The following is a 20,449-nucleotide window of genomic DNA, read 5'->3' on the forward strand; positions in this document are numbered from 1 at the left end:
AGAGACTATATAGTCTGGGGAAAATTTCCTGTCCTTTGCAAGGTCAATATGTGAAATGGCAAGGATTTGGAAAACCAAGCCCTGTGAAGTACATTTGTTTTATGCATACTTCACAACTTATGTCTGAAGTTCTACGATATGTAATGAAATAGCAAAATAAATAATAATTAGGGACCATTAACATACATACTAATGTATCTTGTAGTAGTAACTAATGACAGAGCCAGGCTCTTTTATAGATTCAAAATACATATGACTGAGAGTTTAAAGCAAAATAGTGGGAAATCAAGTGTTTACATCATGAACATATTTAAAATATTTAATTTACCAATTAGTTATGCTTCCTATTTCAGTGATAATTAAAATGTGTCATTCCTTAATTTTGTATACACTAATCATGCCATATCTGAGAACGTAGACAGTAATTTTCATTACTATTGCTATTACAATCACATCTAATATTCCTTTACTTGAACATTCTCAATATAAAAGTAAAGCCTTACCTTTTGTCTTTGCTAATCTTTCTCACCTGTTTCATCTAATTACTTTTTTCTGTGTATGAACCTTTAACAGTCATGTCACTATGCAGGTATCCTTCAATCTTAGGATCTCAAACTGTTGTAAAATCATCTCCCATTCATTTGTACCTGTTCTTTTAAATGTTACAGTCATTGTAAATGAACCTGCACAATTAATTTTCTCTCCCTAAGCTCATGTTACTTTAGTTACTAAAAGAACACTTCTCTGCTCACAAGAGAATTGAGTTGAAACTGTTATTTTTTGTATTTTTGAGTTTCTATTGAATGGCTGCCTTATATCTAGTTAACAATATGTATCTACACTCTGTGATGAGAACTGCAACCTTTCAATGAATCCATCTGGGCCTTGTCCCATTTTTAAATCTAGGGCATTTTCTCATTTGACTCCCTGTTGAAGAAATGTTCCAAAATTTGAAGTTTGAGCATGTGAGTTATTTAGTAACTATAAGATCCAAGTTAAAGTACATACTTCTCACCATATATGGTATGCTTGTGTTTCTCTGCACACTGAACACAGCCCACCTTGGTTTTCCTGTAGGCACTGATTTTCTATGAGGTATAGGGAGGGTTTGGGCACACAAAATTGCACAAATTTTGGAATGAATGAAATAAGGTTGCTATCAAAATGACTTTCACAGTTTTCACATAATGTCCAGCAAATTCTGGAACCATTTTTATTGATTTTCTTTTCCTACTGTAACAGATTGTTATAAAGTTGGTGACTTAACAAATACAAATTTATCGTCTTATAGTTCTGTAGGTGAGAAAACTGACACTGGTCCCATTTGGCATAAAGTGGTGTTGGTAGGGCTGCATTTCTTTCTGGAGGCTTTAGAGGAGAAGACTTTTCCTTGTCTTGTGCATCTTTTAGAGGTCACGCATGTTCCTCAGCTCATGGCCCCATTCCTCTTTCTTTGAATCCAGCAATGGTGGGTAAAATCCTAATAATGCTGCTACCTCTCTGGTTCTCTGCAACTGAGAAAGATTCTCTGTTTTTAAGAACCAATGTGATAGATTGAGTCCACCTGGATTATTACTGGATAATCCAGGGTATTTTCCCATGTCATGGTTTTTAACCTTATTCAAATCTGCAAAGTCTGGTTTGCCCTATAAGGTAACACATTCAAAGGTTCTGAGGATATGAAGAAACATTATTCTGCTTGCCTCACGCTTGGATACATAAATCTATAAACATCTCTTACACACATACTATACACACTGATGATATGAGCTGGAGTAATTCAAGAAAGTTCAAGAGTGCTGTTTGTTAAAGTAAGAATAACTGTTATAGGAAAAAAAAGAAAGAACTGTAAGCACATAATAATAAATGAGGAAAATCTAATTTCATCTAAAAACTAACCCCAATCCCATTCTTTCAGCCATAATAATCACTATAGCTCTATTTTACATATTTACATAAACATTCATGCACATATAAGTCAGATCATACTTTAGTATTATTTGGCAATTGCTTTCTTTATTTAATAAAAATAGTTTTTGCAAGCCAGTACATATAGATTCACCTCATTCCTCAGCCTAGCCATTGCATAGTTTGTTAATGATTGTCATATTAAAGGAATTCAAATTGTTTCTCTTTCTTAACTTTAAAAACAATAATACTTTAGTGAACATTTTTGGAATTAAAACTTTGAATACATGTGTATATTAGTTAGACTCTTTCGTTGCAGTCTAACTAGTTAAGCAACAACAATTTACTGGCTAAAGTAATTGAGAAACCAAAAGATACGGGCACTTTGGGAACCGTTACATTTAGAGTTAAACAGTGTTACTGGGTATCTGTCCATAGCTCAGCTTTTCCCTGGTGTCGTTGTGAGACAGATTTCTTCATTATAGTGCAGAGACAGTATCCAGCTGTCCAAGCCTACATTCAAAGAAGAGAGAGTAACTGACCCAAATATTTTGAAAGATCCTATAAGCCACTGATTGGGACAGTCTGGATCATTGATGGCCATGGGAGGGAAGCAATCAGTGTGGATAAAGATATGGAATACTCTGATCTCTAGACGTGAGTTAAAGAAGTCTAAAAGAAAGAATGGGGATTCAGCCCAATTAACATAGCACATATTTAAAAGATTTCTGTTGTTAAGAGGAGGGGTAAATTCCTAAAGGAAGGGAACCATAAACTGTGTGTATTCCTATGGAGTCCTTGAGTCAAAAGGTATTTCCATTTCTAAATTTTGTAGTGGTTATGACTTAATTGTGTCCCCCAAAAATTCTTATGTTGAAATCCTAACCCCCAGTACCTTAGAAGCGACTACATTTGGATACAGGGCCTTTAAAGAAGAAATTAAGGTAAAATGAGGTCATATGGTATGATGGGGTCCCTAATCCAGTATGACTGGTGTCCTTATAAGCAAGAAAGATTAGGACACAGACAACACATTGACTGAGGGGCTACCATATGAGGACACAGCAAGAAGGTAGCAATATGCAAGGCAATGACAGAGGCTAAGAGGAAACAAAACCTGCTGACACCTTGATCATAAACTTCCAGCCTCATGACTATAAGAAGATAAATTGATGTTTAAGCTACCCAGTCTGTGGTAGATCTAGCAAACTATTACAGTAATTATTGCCAAATTTACATATAGAAATCTTATAACATATAACCCTACTACTGACATATAAGAGAGTGACTACTTTCACTATTAAATATTATCAACGTTTTCTATTTTTTGATCAGTGAAAAATGTTATCTCATTATAAGTGCCTTGGTTATTTTCCTAATGACTAGAAAATAAAATATTTTGCATCATTTCTGGTCATTTTGTATTTCATTTTCTATGAATTTACTGTTTGTATCATTTCTTCATGTTTATATGATTACTTTTTTATTTAGTATTTTTGGTTTGATTTTACATTGTAAATACATTCTTCTAGTCTGTTTCATGTCCTTTAAATTTATATTTTTTCCAGTTATTAATTTATTCAACAGCATTCCAAGTGATGGAAGATACAAAGATGAAAAAGGCAGACAGAAGCCCTGCCCTCTTGGAGTTTATGTTCTACCATAGGAAGACAGAAAATAATCAACCTAACATAAGTAAAATGATGCCTATTTGAGGAATTTTAGATACCAGTAATTCAAAGATGCACTGTTGTTTTTACATATAAACAATGAAGAGGTCATCCCAAATGCCGCCATGCCATTGATATTTTAGTGCATTCTAATTTCAGAGATTTAAAAATATGAATAAAGGGACTTATTAGAATTGATGAAATACAATATATTATATGTTACAGGATGAAAAATGTTAAAGTGAAATATGAAGATAGACAGGATGTGTCAAGAAAGAGTTCCTTCAGTTGACGAATGAATTAAGTTGGAATTAGGTACAGAGAACTAGTGTAATATCAGAGAAGTGGGTAGTCATAAAGAATTGACATATTAATCAATAACCAATCTTGTATTCGCAGGGTATGTAGTAACTTTAGTGGCAGATATACCCTAATCTCAGCCTTGAAAATTATTTATTCTGTGGACTTGAGTAAGTTTTAGAGTCTGAATTTGTAAAATGGGTAATTTATGCAAAAGACCCTGAACTTAATGGACACATTATGAGTGGATGTTTTTATTACCTTGATCATTTTATTAAGTAACTCCTGAACTGAACTTTACTTGATTTCTGGTTTCTCTCTTTATTATTTTTATTATTGAAACATATTGTTTATACGTATTTGTGGGATACAGAGTTGAATATCAATACATGTATACAATGTGTGACTCTCACATCATGGTAATTTGCATATTCATAATTACAAAACGCAATCATGTCGTTATGATTAGGACATTCCTCTCTTCTAGCCGTGTGATAACATGCAGTAAATTATTGTTAATTATAGATACCCGGCCCACCTGTACAACAATAGAACTTATTTTTCGTATCTGTTTTGTGTCCATTAATTAACCTCTCACTGACCCCCTTCCCCTTTCCCTTTTCTGCCTCTACTAACCAAAGTTCTGTTCTCTCCTTCTGAAAGTTCAGCTTATTATTCTTTCTTTCTTTTTCTTCTTTCCTTCTTTCCTTTTCTTTCGTTCTCTTTTTTTCTTTCTTTCTTTCTTTCTTTCTTTCTTTCTTTCTTTCTTTCTTTCTTTCTTTCTTTCTTTCTTTCTTTCTTTCTTTCTTTCTTTCTTTCTTTCTTTCTTTCTTTCTTTCTTTCTCTTTCCTTCTTTTCCTTATACATTTATCTGTTTATTTTTAGCCCCACTTATATGAAAACATGCAGTATATATCTCTTTCTGTGCCTGGCTTATTTCACTTAATTTTCTCCCAGTTCATCTATGTTACTGCAATTGTAGACCTTCATTAATTTTTATGGCTGAGTAGTATTTCATTGTGCCACATTTTCTATGCACAATCTCCCATCAATGGACATTTATGTTGGTTCCATATTATGGCTATTGTAAACAGGGCTGCAATAAACATGAGAGTTCAGGTATCCCCTCAACATAATGATTTCCATTCCTTTAGGTATATACTCAGTAGTGGAATGGCTGGATGCTATGGTAGTTCTATCTGTAGTTGTTTGAGAAACCTCCATACTGTTTTCCATAATGGCAGTGCTAATTTACAATCCCTCCAACAGTATACAAGTGCTCTCCTTTCTCCATATACTCACCAGTGTTTATTATTTTCTGTCTTTTTGATAATGGCCAGTCTAACTTGGGTGAGATTTTATCTCAATGTAGTTTTGATTTGCATTTCCCTGAAAATTAGTGAAGTTGAGCATTTTTCATATACCTTTAGGCTATTTGTATGTCTTCTTTTAAGAAATGTCTATTCACCTTCTTTGCCCACTGTTACATAGGATTGCTTGGTTTTTTACTATTGTTTGAGTTCCTTGTATATTCTAGATATTAATCCCTTGTCAAATGAATAGTTTACAAAGATTTTCCCCCATTTTGCTGGTTGCCTCTTTAGTTTGTTGATTGTTTCCTTTGCTTTGTAGAAGCTTTTAAGTTTGACATAATCCTATTTGTATATTTTTTCTTTCATTGCCTGTGCTTGTGAGGTCTTATTCATAAATTCTTTGCCCAGTTCTTCATACTGAAGTGTTTCCCCTATAATTTCTTCTAGCAGTTATATAGCTTCTTCTTGATTCACTCCTGGTAGGTTGTTTGTGTCCAGAAATTCATCCATTTTCTTCCTATTTTCAAATTTGTAGGCATATAGTTTTTCATAATAGACTCTAGTCATTCTCTGCATTCCTGTGGTGTTGGTTGTAATGTCTCCTTTTCATTTCTGATTTTTGTTATCTGGTTCCTCTCTCTACTTTTTAAAATTAGTCTAGCTAATGGTTTGTTAATTTAGTTTAGCTTCGCACAAAAAGGACAACTTTCTGTTTTGTTGATCTTTGTATTTTTTTTGGGGGGGGGAGTGTCTCTATTTAATTTAGTTCTGCTCTAATCTTTATTATTTCCTTCCACCTACTAATTTTGGGATTAGATTGTTCTTATTTTTCTAGTGCTTTGAGTTGTAACGTTAGATTGTTTATTTGAAGTCTTTCTTTTCTTTGGATGAAAGCACTTATGGTAATAAACTTCCCTTTGAGTACTGCTTTTACAGTATCACATAGGTTTTGATATGATGTGCTTTTATTTCATTTGTTTCAAGAAATTTTTGGATTTTTTGCTTAATTTCTTCTTTGATCCATAGGTCATTGAAGAGCATATTGTTTCATTTCCATGTTTTTAAATTTAGTTATTCACATCTGTGCCTGATTGTTAGTTCTAGTCTTTCAAGAATCACACAAGCAAAATGGAATTTTACATACAAGAGATTTATTGGCAAATGAGTATAAAGTAAAATGGAGAAGAGGGGCAAGTCTGAGAAGGCTGGAAGGGTCCATTGGATAGTAATGTAGGTCTAATAACTGTAGAAGAAAAGAACAGAAAAGAAACAATGGGTAGGTAGTAAAAGTCATTTACTGGTGCAGTTCTAAGAAAATTTTGTCAAAAGCAATGAGAAGTCAACAAAGCCAAATTTGCCAATCACACGAGTTACCCATCTGCCAGAAATGGGCCTGCCATAGCATTCGTGTTGCCAGCTGTCATTTGTTGGGAGCAGGTCATGTGAAGTATGGTCTCTGTGTGATCATGATGATGTACTTCAGAGCACAGTAGCTGGAGGCTTCGATCACTTACGCTCCCTGAAGTCAGAGATCTGAGGATGTACTTCCATGCCTACTACATGCTTGTTTGCTCTAAGATACATCACTTGTGCTTTTCCTGCTTTGTTTACTAATGCAGAGAACTTAATTTCCCGGACTTACTTGCCAACTTCCATTTTGTGGTTTTGTCAATGGTAGGAGCTCACAGAAGACTGGGAAGTGGTAAGACAGGAGAAGCCATAGTATTTCCCCCTCCTTTGGGCTGCCTTTGACGGTGTCTCTAGCACTGCTTGCACCTTTTCCAAGGCCCCAGCTTTTGCATAACTGTTTCTCCTTCTTTAATTCCAGTTCTTGTGAATTCTTGTTCCCACTATGGTTCTAGGTCCCTTTAGCGAGACCAGCTTCTGGGATCTCATAACCTACATTTTCTACTTTTCTCTTGAGCTTCTTGTTTATTCTAATTTCTAGTTGCCCTACAGTCACCTCTTTGGATTCCCAGTTCTTTTGTCATCTAAAAACTAATTCCATTTACTAAAACTCATTTGTTTGAAACACGTAGAATAATTTTATTTTCTTTTTTATGACATAAAGTAATTGATACAGAATTTTCCCATGTAGAAGAGTTTTAAAGAAAATTATCTGTGGTTTAACTTATGTGTTAGATATTTATCATCATCAACTATTCCAGGCAGTATTAGAGACATTGGGAATAATATAGAAAACAAAACAGACAGAAGTCCCTATTATGGAGCTTGTAGTCTAGTGAATGGAAATGGAGAATAAATAATATATGTAACACATATATAAACTATATAGCAGTTTAGAAGTCCATAAACAGTGGATAAATAGAGTAAAGCAATGGGATTTTTAAGTGTGGTGGTATTTGGATGTAGTGGGTCAGGATAGATTTCATGACAGAATGACATTTAACCAAACATTTAAAAAACGTGAAGAATTAATCTATGAGGTTATCTGGAGTAGAAACATTCCAGGGAAAGAATATGGTTCAGACAGAGGCTCTAAAAGGGGATTATGTTTAACGTGGTCTAGAAAGATCAAAGAGGTTAGTATGGTTAGATAGGAATGACTGAAGACAGAGTAATATAAAAGGAAGTCAGAGAGGCAATGGGAGATGAGACCATGTTGGGATTTATAGGCCATTTAAGGATTTTGACTTTCAGTCTGAAAAAAGAAGCCATAAGAAGATCTAAGTAGAAGAAGGACATAATCTGACTTAAGTTTTAAAAAGTTTACTGAGACTTCTATTATAAATAGACTCCATGTAGAAGAGGTAAGGGAAAAAACAAGAATACTAGTGAAGAAACTATTTCAGGTAGCTTCTTGAAAGATGATGGTGACTTAGATTAAGATGGTAACCACAGAAGTGATGAAAAAGTGGCCAGATTCTGTATATACATTTAAAGGTAAAACCAACTGAATTTCTTCACCTTTTTTTTTTTTTTTTTTTTTTTTTTTGGTGATATAATACAAAGAGTGGTGTTAAAGCTGACACCAAAATTTGTGGTCTGAACAACTGGAAAAATGAATTGCTACCTATTGTGGTTGTGAACACTGTGGGAACATCAGAAACTCGATACTTTATATATTAAATTTAAGATGCCTATTAGCTAGTCAAGTAGAAGTGTTAACAAGTCATATACAGAAACAAAATATAGGAAGATATTTGGGAATTAAGACATATATTTTGGAAAAATCATCATGTAGATGATATTAAAAGTCTTGAGTAAGTAAGTGATCACTATATGAGTGCATACAGCAAGAGGAATGAAGCTCAAGAACTGAACCTTAACCCATTCGAAGTTAGAAGACCAAGAAGACAAGACAAGAACAAGCAAAAGAGATTGAGAAGGAGTGACTAGTGAGAAAAAAAGAAAACTAGCAACTGTGGTTGCCTTAACTTCAAGTAAAAGACAAAAAAAAAAAAAATGTTTTCAAGGGAAAGGCATTATCAACTGAGGAAAACATTGCCGTGAATTAACCAGTAGATCTAACAATATTGAGGTAATTGTTGAACGCGCAAGAGTGATTTTAACAGAATTATAGAGACAAATATCTGTGGCAAATAGGTTTTGAGGAGAATGGGAGAAGAGGATGAGGAAGAAGAACAGTAAAGAGAAGGAAGCCAAAAGATGTATCATTAAACAAATTACTAGTGCAGGCAATAAGGGCTAAATCCCACTGGGAATTTTGGAAAATATTATAAAACTTGTTTTTTTAGCATTATCCCCCATGCCAAAAAAAAAAAAAAAGAGTAAATAACCTGAAATATTTATTTACCATGATCCATTTGTCATTGAGATGTCAACCTCATGGACTTCCAGTTTGTCCTGTGTGTGTGTAAACTGAACACTCACCCATGTTGGGTGGGTCTTAGGGGGGCAAAAAAGGCAAAGATCGAGCAGATGTGGGTTGGACACATGCATCATCTCCTATAGTTATATTTCTCCCTTTTGGGACAAGATATGAGCCTACCAAACACTGTCCAAACATCTTAATCACAGACAAATGGGAACCAGTGAAAGACTTTGTTAACTTTTGTGTTTGCCAGAATAATAGTACAGTTATATGTAAGGGATGGGATGGGATGGGTGCTACTGGATTACTGAAAACAAACCAAATAAAACCTTGTGGTAGTGTCAGGCCTGCTTCTTCATGTGAAAGAACTTATATAATAAATAAAGTCAGTTAAGGAGCTAATATCTGCATATATTCCTTCCTACACCAACTTTATGAAGCACTGTTTTATCAATTCAGCATTGTGAACAAAAGACAACTTCTATTATGTTTTTTAAAACATAAGAATTATGAGGCTTTAGTTAAGATCTTTCAATTCCAGGTAACAGAAACCCATACAAACTGGTAGAATTCTGTTCTTAAATTAGTCAGAATTATCACATGGTGCAAAATATGCACACAGGTCTTATGAGAAAATAAAATCAGGAACTGAAAAGCCATCAGAAATAGAGGCATATGTTTCCTCTCTTTATCTGTTCTATGAGTCTCTGAGTTTAACTGATCACTTTTTTTCAGCCTGTTTGGTTGTCTATGCTTCTTCAAAAATATGTTTGTTTCCTATTGCTATGTAATAGATCATCAGAAATTCTGTTGCTTAAAAAAATACTAATTCGCTATTTCACATGTTCCAGGGGTTACAAGTCTGAATATGAGGTAACTGGGTCCTTTGCCAGGCTGAAATCACAATGTTAGCTGGGGATGCAATCTCATCTGAAGCTCAGAGTGCTCTTCCCTGCTGATTGGTTGTTGGCAGAATTCAGTTCCTTGTGGCTGTAGGACGAAAGACAGCTGGATTTTTTAAATGCCAGCACGAGAATCTCTCTTACCTTTCTAATCTTTTATTTAAGGAATGACCAATTCCTTTATAATATTCAAATGACTGGGCCAGACCCACCCAGGATATCACAGTCAACTGATCAGGAAGCTTAACTGAATGTCAAAAATCCCTCATCCTTTGTCATATAATCTATTTATGGGAGATAAATTTATCATATTCACAGTCCCATCAGCACTCAAGGTGGAGGGGATTATACAAGGCATGTATATCGGAATGGGAGTCTTTGGGGCCATCTCAAAATTCTGCTTATCACTGACATATTGTCATATGTGGCCCTAAATGTCAAGATTTAGTTCTGATAAAGGCTAGCAGAGACTGACCATTTTAAATTTAATTCTAAATTCCTAGGAGTAATATAGAATGATTGAGTTGGAGCCTGGTGAAGACCTCTGTCTTGTCATTTTTGGCTTGTGGGATTGAGAATAGACTTTAAGCCTAGTTGTTGGAGTGCTCAATATGGAGGAAATACACAGTACTTGAACAGTGGAGAGACTGAGAAGGAATGACTAGTGAGAAAGAAAGAAAACCAAGGAGATGTGCTGATCTGAAAACTAAGCAAAAAGTTATTTTTCACAGGAAGAGTATAATCAGCTTAATAAACTGTTGCTTAGGATCAACAACTATATATAGCAACATAGTGACAAAAATAACAAATATAATAGTCATATAATGACTATTTCTAGTACACCAAGTAACCCTTGACTGCCTGTAAATACACACAACCCCCTGCATTCAAACATTGTCATTTCTCTCATTTCCAGAATATACTTTCTATGATATAATTTAAATCCATTTCTGCTGCCTGCTGTGAGCTACTCACCATCCATTCACCACAATCTAAATTAGTATTTAAACTTTGATATACATCATTATCACCTGGAAAGCTTCAAAATGTGCATATGTTTGTGTTTACATATATATATATACACAGAGAGAGAGAGAGAGAGAGCGCCTCTACTCTAAACCTATTAAGACAGGACATCAGGACATACAGGGTATCTGTTTTATAATAATCTTTAGGATTGTTTTTTTTCTCTGCATAGTAAATTTTGAGAATTTTTGATAAACTTACTGTGCCTCAATATCCATAGTTTAAGGAAAAAGAAAATAAATGAACTGCAATGGCAATCTCCATTTTGAAAAGCTGGAAAGGATAAGACTGCTAGATCAGCATGCCACATGGATCACTGGTTGAGACCATTTACATTCTAAAGGGAGTTATACCTAATGAGATAAGTGATGGACTCAGTGACTCTCATGGGCCTCATTGTTTCAACACAACTCTTTGGGGAGATGGTTTTGTTGGTCAGAAAATCTCTTTGCTCTGGGTTCTGACAACTGATAAAAATGTCTCTTATTTAATCCTTCTGAGGTCAATGAAGAGGGTCAATAACACCAAAGCATTTGTAGAAGTTAGCTTTCAGCTAGTATTGACATCCTTTTTACTCATAAACAAGTTCAGTAGTAGTGTAAAAAGCCAAGACTCTGCTCTCTTGGTTTGAATCAAGCAAAGTCCATGTTCAATAATATTTGGGTTTTTTTTATGAGATAAAGTACACACAGGATTTGGGAAATATTTTTTCTTATACTTGATAATCTTAGTCTAGATATCTATATGGAAAACAATTAGTAAGACCAGAGTTGACATTTTATAATACCTTTGTAAATGGCACAGTGATAGAATGTGCTTTAATAATAGAATATGGATTAATCCACATTCCATATGCAGAGTTCATCTTAGTTACAGAAAGTATTGTGGGGTCTTTTGTTTAATGGTTTTACCACTTCTCATAACCATCCCTGTACAAATTTCTAAGATTTCATTCATTTTCAGTCAGGGAATCAACCTGTGCCACAGGCACAAATAGAAACAGAGAATTTAACCACTAAAATTCAACAAGGCACATTGTCAGCCTCTTGATAATATCCAATATAATACAGTGGGTAAATGTGTAGTAGTTGTTGTGTAAAGCGGATCTGGAATCCAATTCCCTCTAACACTTTGGACAAATTTCTTAACACTGTGGACCTCAGTTTACTCAGATGTATAAAAGGAATGATAAAAGAATAGGACTTTTTTTTTAATTTTTGTGAAAATTGCATAAGATAATGCATATAAACACTTGGGTCCCAGAAAGATTGCATGCAAATTATTGTTATTACTATAATTATTATCCATCCCATTAGTTTATATCTTAGTAATTTCAGAGTATTGATCTGTTTTTCTCTCCACTCCTAGCCAAGGAGTTTTGGACTTTAGTTGTATTATTTTCTATTACGTGTTACTTAAGATCTAATCAACATATTTTGTTTGTATCTCGCTTCTAAGTCTCCTCAAATGTTGCTTTATGAGGGCATATCATCTAGTGCCAAAAGAAAGTAGAAAATCACTTGGTTAATATGTATATGGAATCAGTTTCACATGCCAACATAGAGGAAATTTTACTTTCTCTACTCCCCATCCAGGCATGTTTATTAGGTGTGTTACTCGCAATCTTGAGCTTTGGGACAGAATTCTCAATTAGTTAAGATTTGTTTGGAAGGAAAACTCAATCTAGCTTAAATGTAAATGAGGAAATTATTATAATCCACATAGACTAACTATGCGAAAGCTCTGTAGCATACAGAACCTAATCTCTCTCTCTAGATTCATATGCTTTCTAGCTTCTCCATCTCTCTGTCTGCTTCATTTTCTACTCTCTTTCTACCTAATAACATTTATTTCTTCATGTTCTTAATCTACTTAGAGGATGAAGGCTCAGCTGCTGTTTTAACAAGTAAAGCTTAGAAAGAAGTGTCTCCCTCCCACCCCCTTCAAATATAAAAGTCCCAAAGTGAGCAGTACAAGTCAGTCGGCAATCTTTCAAAGACTCAGAATCTTTCTAAATTCAGAATTCTGTACAGCCTCTGACATTGTCTTCTTCGGTTTAGTCTGGGTTATAGGTATGTTTACGTTCTGAGATTTTGGGATACATGGAGGCATGGGCTTACATAATGTCTTAAGGCCAAGGCACTCACATTCCAAAGGTGAGAATTTAGCCTATGGTCACATCTTGTGCAAAGGATGTTGGGAAATACTGTCTTTATTTAAGCAGACAAGTGAAGACTAGCAAATTCTGCCTGAAAACTTGAGACTCTCAAAGAAGGTCTCAGTTTCTGTATTTATTTATCCTAATTTTAAGAAGCCAGGAAAACCAAATAATGTCATTGAATTCCATGTCTAAGTTTTGAAGAGAGAGAATCTTAATGAACCACTTTGGGTCTGATACGCACTCTTGATTCAAAGAGTCATGGACAGAAGATAAGTGACATAAACCAAAACCAAACACGGTTATCAATATCCATATCTAAAATCAGAAAGTGGCTCAGAGGGGAGGATAATTATAGGTCAAACAGATACTTCAACAGTTATTTACTACCTGTGTATTAGACTTTATAATTTTGTGAAGCTAACATAATCCTGACATCAAAACACTATAATATTTTCACAAACAGAAAGCTACATACCAAAGGAATTTAGGTGTAAAAATATTCTCATATAAAATACTAACAAACTGAATTTTGAGAGACATTTAAATGATAAAACACCATGTTCAAGTACAGTTCATTTTATAAACTTAAGGGTATTTTATTGAAAGAGTCTTTTGATATAATTTATTCTACCTACATGTCAAAGTAAAAAAATTATTATTATTACCTTTTCATGATGAAAAGGCATTTGAATTAATTCAGCTCACATTTTCCTATTTTAAAAATATAGTACCAGAAATAGATGAACTTACCATTAAGAAAATATCAAAATATCATATCTCAAAATGTTCAGTCATTAATTATATCTAGTGATACACTGCCTATCATTTTCTAATTTAGAAAGCCTATAGAATGCTAACACAGCATGATGTATGAGTTGGCCATAGGGTCAGCCCTTGGCTGAGTCTGCCAGGACATAAATACCAAAACATCTGACCTCCTCCTATATTGTGAGACAGAGAGGGAGAGAAAGAAACAGAGGAGCCTTTTCTGTGTGTATGTAAAAACATTTATGGACCCTTCTTTAATAAGAAAAATGTAAATCTCTGGTATTGGTGATACAAATGATATCTATTACTAATTTTCCTGCTATCCCAAAACAAAAATATGACAAGCAAAATATTTTGCAAAGTTTTAGGTACTTTAGTTATGTCACTGTATAAAAAATACAGAAAGATGATTTAAATGATTTTCCATTGAAAATTCTTTTTGATTTTTCATGATAGCAACTAATTCCATAGTCAAATGGCAAATTCCAACACTTAGAAGTACTGTATAGATGTATGACTGTTTGCAGAGAGATAGACTGCCAGACATAAAGTATACCACTCAGCTATTCGCACGTACTATTTGCTCTTATGTAAAAAGGAGTTATTGATTCCTATTTCTATTAATAAATCAATTTTATAGTCATGCAATCAAGGTTCAGTGAGTTTCTAATTCAGACTTGCAGATAGATTAGACATGAATTATATTTAAATTTAAACAGTCCTAGTCTCAATGCTTGCATTGCTACTTCCTATCTTTCAAGAAATAAAATTTCCCCTTCTACTGTATAGCACAACCTGTGTTTCTGCATCCTATAATACTTCATTAAGAGAATCAACATGCTTTCAATATATCTGCTTTACTACAAAAATAGTTTTCTATTTCCTATACATGTTTTTTTTATCTTTCCTTTGCTGAGCATTAATTTAGTACCTGTATTCTAATTGTTTATTTGTGTATTTCTAAAGAGTTTTTCTATGGTGGCCCTGCCAAGACCTGCCATAATCAGTTGCTTCTAAACCTTGTAAATAATTGTTTATGGAAGTCTACAGACAGATCATTGTTACAGAGTCCTGATGCAGCAATGTTCATGAGACGCTTAGTCATTATTATGTAACCACTGAGCAATGTAGCAAGATAATGCTGATAGCATAATAAATTGCGTTTAGGATCCAAAAATTAGATCTGGTATTCTGACTTGAAAAAGGCAATTTTTTCAAACAAATAATGTAATTTTACTGGAGTTTAATGGTGACACAGTTGGGGTATAAGAAGGTGCTTGCTAAAACTCCATTCTCTGCTTCCTACATCCTGGCAAGATCTTATTCTGGAAGGCAGAATTTTAACACCACCAACCACAGCACATCTCTATTTAAGAAACTGGGGAAACATAAGACTTCCTGAACACTGAGCACCCTTCCAGTCCCAGCTTGATGTCTTCTAGTAGCTTTAACTAGAAAAAGATCCATTTAGCATATTTTAGTTAACTAATTCCCTTGGAATTTATATATCATTTTTGCCAAATGTCAAACTCAGTCCTTGGTAGAACAACTTCAGTAGCATGCTCTGATGCAAGTAGTAGAAACTCAGTGAAGTATCAATGGGCAAGTGAAAGGATAAATAATTACCACTTCCTTGAAAGGATTTTTATCATCCCATTACTGAATTCAATAGCTTTATAAATATCTGTTTTTCTCTCCAGTATTTCCTCCCACAATTCATTCAGCATACCACTTCCTGCTCATTCTTTCCTTAAATGGGACATTTCCTATGGCACCATCTTGTTTACAACCTTGATGACTTTTCTGGGGAAAAAAAAAATACATTAATGTTTATTCAATTTTATGTATGTAAATATTCAGAATATGTTGTTGAGGGTTTTGTGAACTAAATAAAAAATGACTCAATAAAAATTAAATTAAAGGATTCTTGTTGAGTATTTGACTATTGTGAGTATTATCCACTATTCCATGATCTATCTTGATTGCATCTAAGGTAAATGAGAGCACAGCCTAGTGGTAGAACTATTCAGCATCTACAAAAAATTCAAATTTCTGATATTTCTTACTGATTACAAAGTAGTGAATTTAAGTGAACTACAATGAAAACCAAATTTATTGAGTTTGGGAAAACTGTGGGAAAATCAGGTCCCTGAGACTAAGAAACACGTGTTCCATATTTGAGCACTTGTTAATCTTGAGCTAACAAGTTGGAAACTGAATACGTGAAGCTAGTGCTCAGCAAAGAGAAAAACTAACTAATGATATGTTGGTGTCATCCACATATTACTGGCATTTAATGCCCACAAGACTAAAGTTTACTTCCTAGGGAGAATGTGAAAATAAGGAGGAGAAAAAGACTGAAGACAAGATCTGAGGGGTGTTGCACTGAGAGATTAGAAAAAGGAAGTATGGGGCCGACCCTGTGGCTCACTGGGGGGAGTGCAGCTCTGGGAGCGCAGCGGCCCTCCTGCCGCGGGTTCGGATCCTATATAAGGATGGCCGGTGCGCTCACTGGCTGAGCGCAGAGCAGGCAACACCAAGCCAAGGGTTACCATCCCCTTACCGGTCCCCCAAAAAAAAGAAAAAAAAAAAGGAAGTATGGAGGATGATAACAACAACAAAACAACAAAAGATTGAGAAGAAAAAGAAGGTAATAGAAGGTAATCCAGAGACAGTGTTGTCATAGACTCCAAATGAAGAAAATATATCGAGAAGGAGGGATTGATCAAAAGTGCCAAATGCATCATACAAGGGATTAAGTTATGAAAGTCACTGGATTTGAGAAAGTGGAAGATGTCGGTGACTTAACCTGAGTAGTTTCAATAAATTGGTAAGATAAGAAGTTGGTTAAAGTGAAAATGAACTCTGCAGAAACAGACTAAATAGGTTCATACGAATCTTTCAAAAAATTTTGTGGTAAATGTATAAAAGAAAACAGGGGAGGGGAAGCCAAAGAAGCATATGGAGATAATGTTTTTGTTGTTTTGTGTTCAGATCAGTTGTTTTAAAATGGTAACCATTACAGCATGTATTATGTTAATGAGAATAATCTAGTAAAGATGGAATGTTGATGAAGAAGGAGAGGGAATATTTCAGGACAAATTCCTTGGGTATTTTAGGGTTTATGAGATCTAGTGCACATTTGAGGATGTGTTCTGAAATAGGGACAGAAACATTCATTGATGGTAAAGGAAGGAAGAGCTAAAGATTCCTATGTAGGCAGTCTTCTAAGAAGATGAGGCAGTTTCTTCTTATTCTACTTTATTTTTATGTAGGATCATCTGTTGAAAGTGAGGAGAAGGCAAGCTGTTGGAAAGTTGTAGAGAAAAGAGGTATTTAATTAATAATTAGGATGGCAAATGTTCTTGGAATATATAGTAGGGTTGTTGGGTAATGTAGATGCCCATTTGAAATGTGTAGTCCTAAATTTAAAGTGTGACCAGTCAACATGTTGTCTCCCAACATGTTCAACAGCACTTGAGAAGGCATACAGTAATTGAATATTTGGGTTTTATTAAAATTGTTCTTTTCCTAGGCAAATATTATATAAGGATATAGGATTTAATAAAATGTACAAGATACTTGTTACAATCATTGGAACTAACTAAACCCATTTTAAAAAAACAGAACCTGAGAATATGGGTTGTTAGGGACTGGAGAAAGGATGAGTAGCTAAAAATGATAGGTTAGATAACTGGTATTCTCATGAAGAAATGCTGGGATGGGAGCATTGAGCTGGAAGGATAATAGCAAGTAGTCAGATAACCAGAGTGTGTAAATCAAGAGTTGGGATGAGGTTCTGCTATTGGTTAGGGGTCATGGCTGAGGAATGATGGATGGAAATGTCATTGAAATGTATGAGATCAAGAAGCTAAGAGCCTCAGTAATTAGTTGACTCAGCCTCATGGGCTGTGAGATCGGGCGATGTTCACAACAGTGCATGAATGGTGAATATGAGCTGACAGACAGCTTAAGCTGTTGGCTTCTATTAGCCAAGTGAAGAAAAGGCAGATAAGGACAAGAAAGACTTAGAGCACATTGAAACTCTACTACATCAGTTTTATGCAATTAATGTAATGCTAATATACTAAAGGAAAAAACTAATATTTCAATAGATACTGAAAGAGCATTTGATAAAATGATTAATTTATTTAAATATATATAAATATAATGCACACGTGTATATATTAGTTTATATAAACTATCACTATTACTGTGTAACTTTGTTTTAGACATATTAGCTGAGGCTATTAGAATAAAATGAGATATAAGTATTGGAAAGAAGAGAGCAAAATTGCACACATTCAAAATTTCGTCATTTATTAGTAAATTTTAATGATAGTAAATTTTAATGATAAATTAGGTGATTTCTATGGTCTCTTTCAAGGTTAACATTCTCTAGTACCTCAATATTTCTTCTGTAGGATCTTCAAGAGACACAGTTTAAGAATCTCTGGGGGGGGGGGACATGCTTTTTGTATCACCAAGAGGGGCCTCTTTGTATCCCCAAGAGAATACCCATTGACTGGGAGAAGTAAATAAACATAAAAGGAATTTATAATAAAAGCTTAGGCTTGGCATTCATGTGTACTCTTTAACAATTAAATATTCATTTATGTAAGCAATCATGCGGTGAAAAATAGTGGATAAGGAATAAGAATAAATGGAAATTAAATGATGGGACTGGTTTGGATAATATTTGAGTTTCAGCCCAGTTAGAAAATGTATTTTTCTCACTTTTTTGTTCTCCTTCTTGCCCTATTTCTTCACTCTCTTTGTCTTCATCTCACACTGTCCAAAAAAAAAAAAAAAAATCAAAATAATGGAACCACAGTTATATGTATATAAAAAGAAATTAACAAATATAACAAACTTATACTAAGAAATTCCCAGATATTCTGGAATCAGTGGAAAACCTGGAAGGACTAATATAACAAAATTCCATTGCTTGATCTAAGCCTCAAGGACAGAATAGATATTATTCACTAAGCCAGTGCAGACACAAACGGATGCTCTCATAAACAAAATGCTGGAGGCTAGCTACATCATGTTGAGCTTTATTTCCTAAATTCTCCTTTTCTGATTTAGAACAGGCACCTCAAAAGATATATCACCCTTCTGGAATGTCAGAGGAGGTAGTGATTACAACCAGGGAACGTGTTAATCAACAGAATTGATATGTTTGTGTCTGTATTCTCATTTTTTCTCTCCCCTCTTCTTTTCAGCTTCTCTCTTCTTTATATTTCAAGTTTGCCTTTCACTGAATTTATTGTGGCCTGGATTTTTGTCCTTCCTTTATTCCATTCAGAAGTAAAAACTGTACAGATGAGGAATCAGGAAAGCCAAACATGCACGCGCGCACGCACGCACACAGACACACACACGCACACGCACACGCACACACACATGGACACGCACTTCTATTTATAAGATGAAAAGTAGTCTTTTCTACCAAACTAAAGGATTTTTTTGCCATTATATAGTTTAAAAGATTACACTAGTAAATTTTACAATAATAAATGTATGTAATATTTAGTTTATATATTTTATGTAAACACTGTATGACATACACAGATAAATAAGAGAGTTTATCCTTACTGTCATGAAATTTGCTGTCTAATAAAGATAACAAGACATTCTCCCAAAGAAAAGTTAAAGGATATGTGGTAAATATCTGGTCTTAGAAGAAATAAACACAGTACTATAGATTTTAGAGGAGAGATATAACTCAATTGTGTGAAACAGAGAATAAAAATGAGGAAAACAAGACATGAGAGGAAAATCTCGGTAAAATACTGAGGGGCTAAATTAACAGTATATAAAGTGGTAATAAAAGCACAAAAGTAGGAAATAAATAAATTTATATGAAATACAGCTAGCAGTCCAGGTACACTGAAGAGTAAGGGAAGAGTAGTAATTAGGACTGGGGAAGGAAGTATTGGGCATGAAATATATTGAATTTTAGGCTGGAGCCTGGCATCAAATTTGCTCATTGTCACTGGATGCAGGATGGGCTATATAATTCTCAGGGTCCAATGCAAAATAAAAATGCAGATGTCCTTGTTCAAAACTTATTAAGAATTTTGGAATAGTTATAGCAGGACATTAAACCAAGTGTGAGTCCCTTCTAAGTATAAGGTTTTATGGAATGCACAGGTTACACGCCCGTGAGCCAACTCTATTGTTATTGTTTTTGAGTGTTGGAGTAAATGGTAGGAAGTTGTACTTAAGGAAAATAAATCTGGCAGGAATGTCCAAGATAAACTGGAAGGAAAGAGAATAGGGAAGGGAAAACAAAAGAAACTAGAACTGTAGAGAAGAGTTGTAGCCTGACTGTTGGGAATAAAAAGTAATGAAATGGTTATGATACATATTATGAAGGAAAAAAATAATCATCCATAATAGGTGGCAAAGACAACTAGCTAAACAGATAAAGAAGAGCATTGATTCAAAGGTGAGTCTACATTTTTCATCCTGGATGACTAGGAGAGAATGTAAAACTAACAAAAAGAGTACATCAGAAAGGAAGCTAATTGGGGCAAATGTTGGGATGAGGCTGAGCTTAACTGAGGGATGCCAAAATACAACCAGATAGAAAAATAGAT

Source organism: Cynocephalus volans, chromosome 8 (genome assembly GCF_027409185.1).
Source record: "Cynocephalus volans isolate mCynVol1 chromosome 8, mCynVol1.pri, whole genome shotgun sequence".
NCBI lineage: Eukaryota > Metazoa > Chordata > Mammalia > Dermoptera > Cynocephalidae > Cynocephalus > Cynocephalus volans.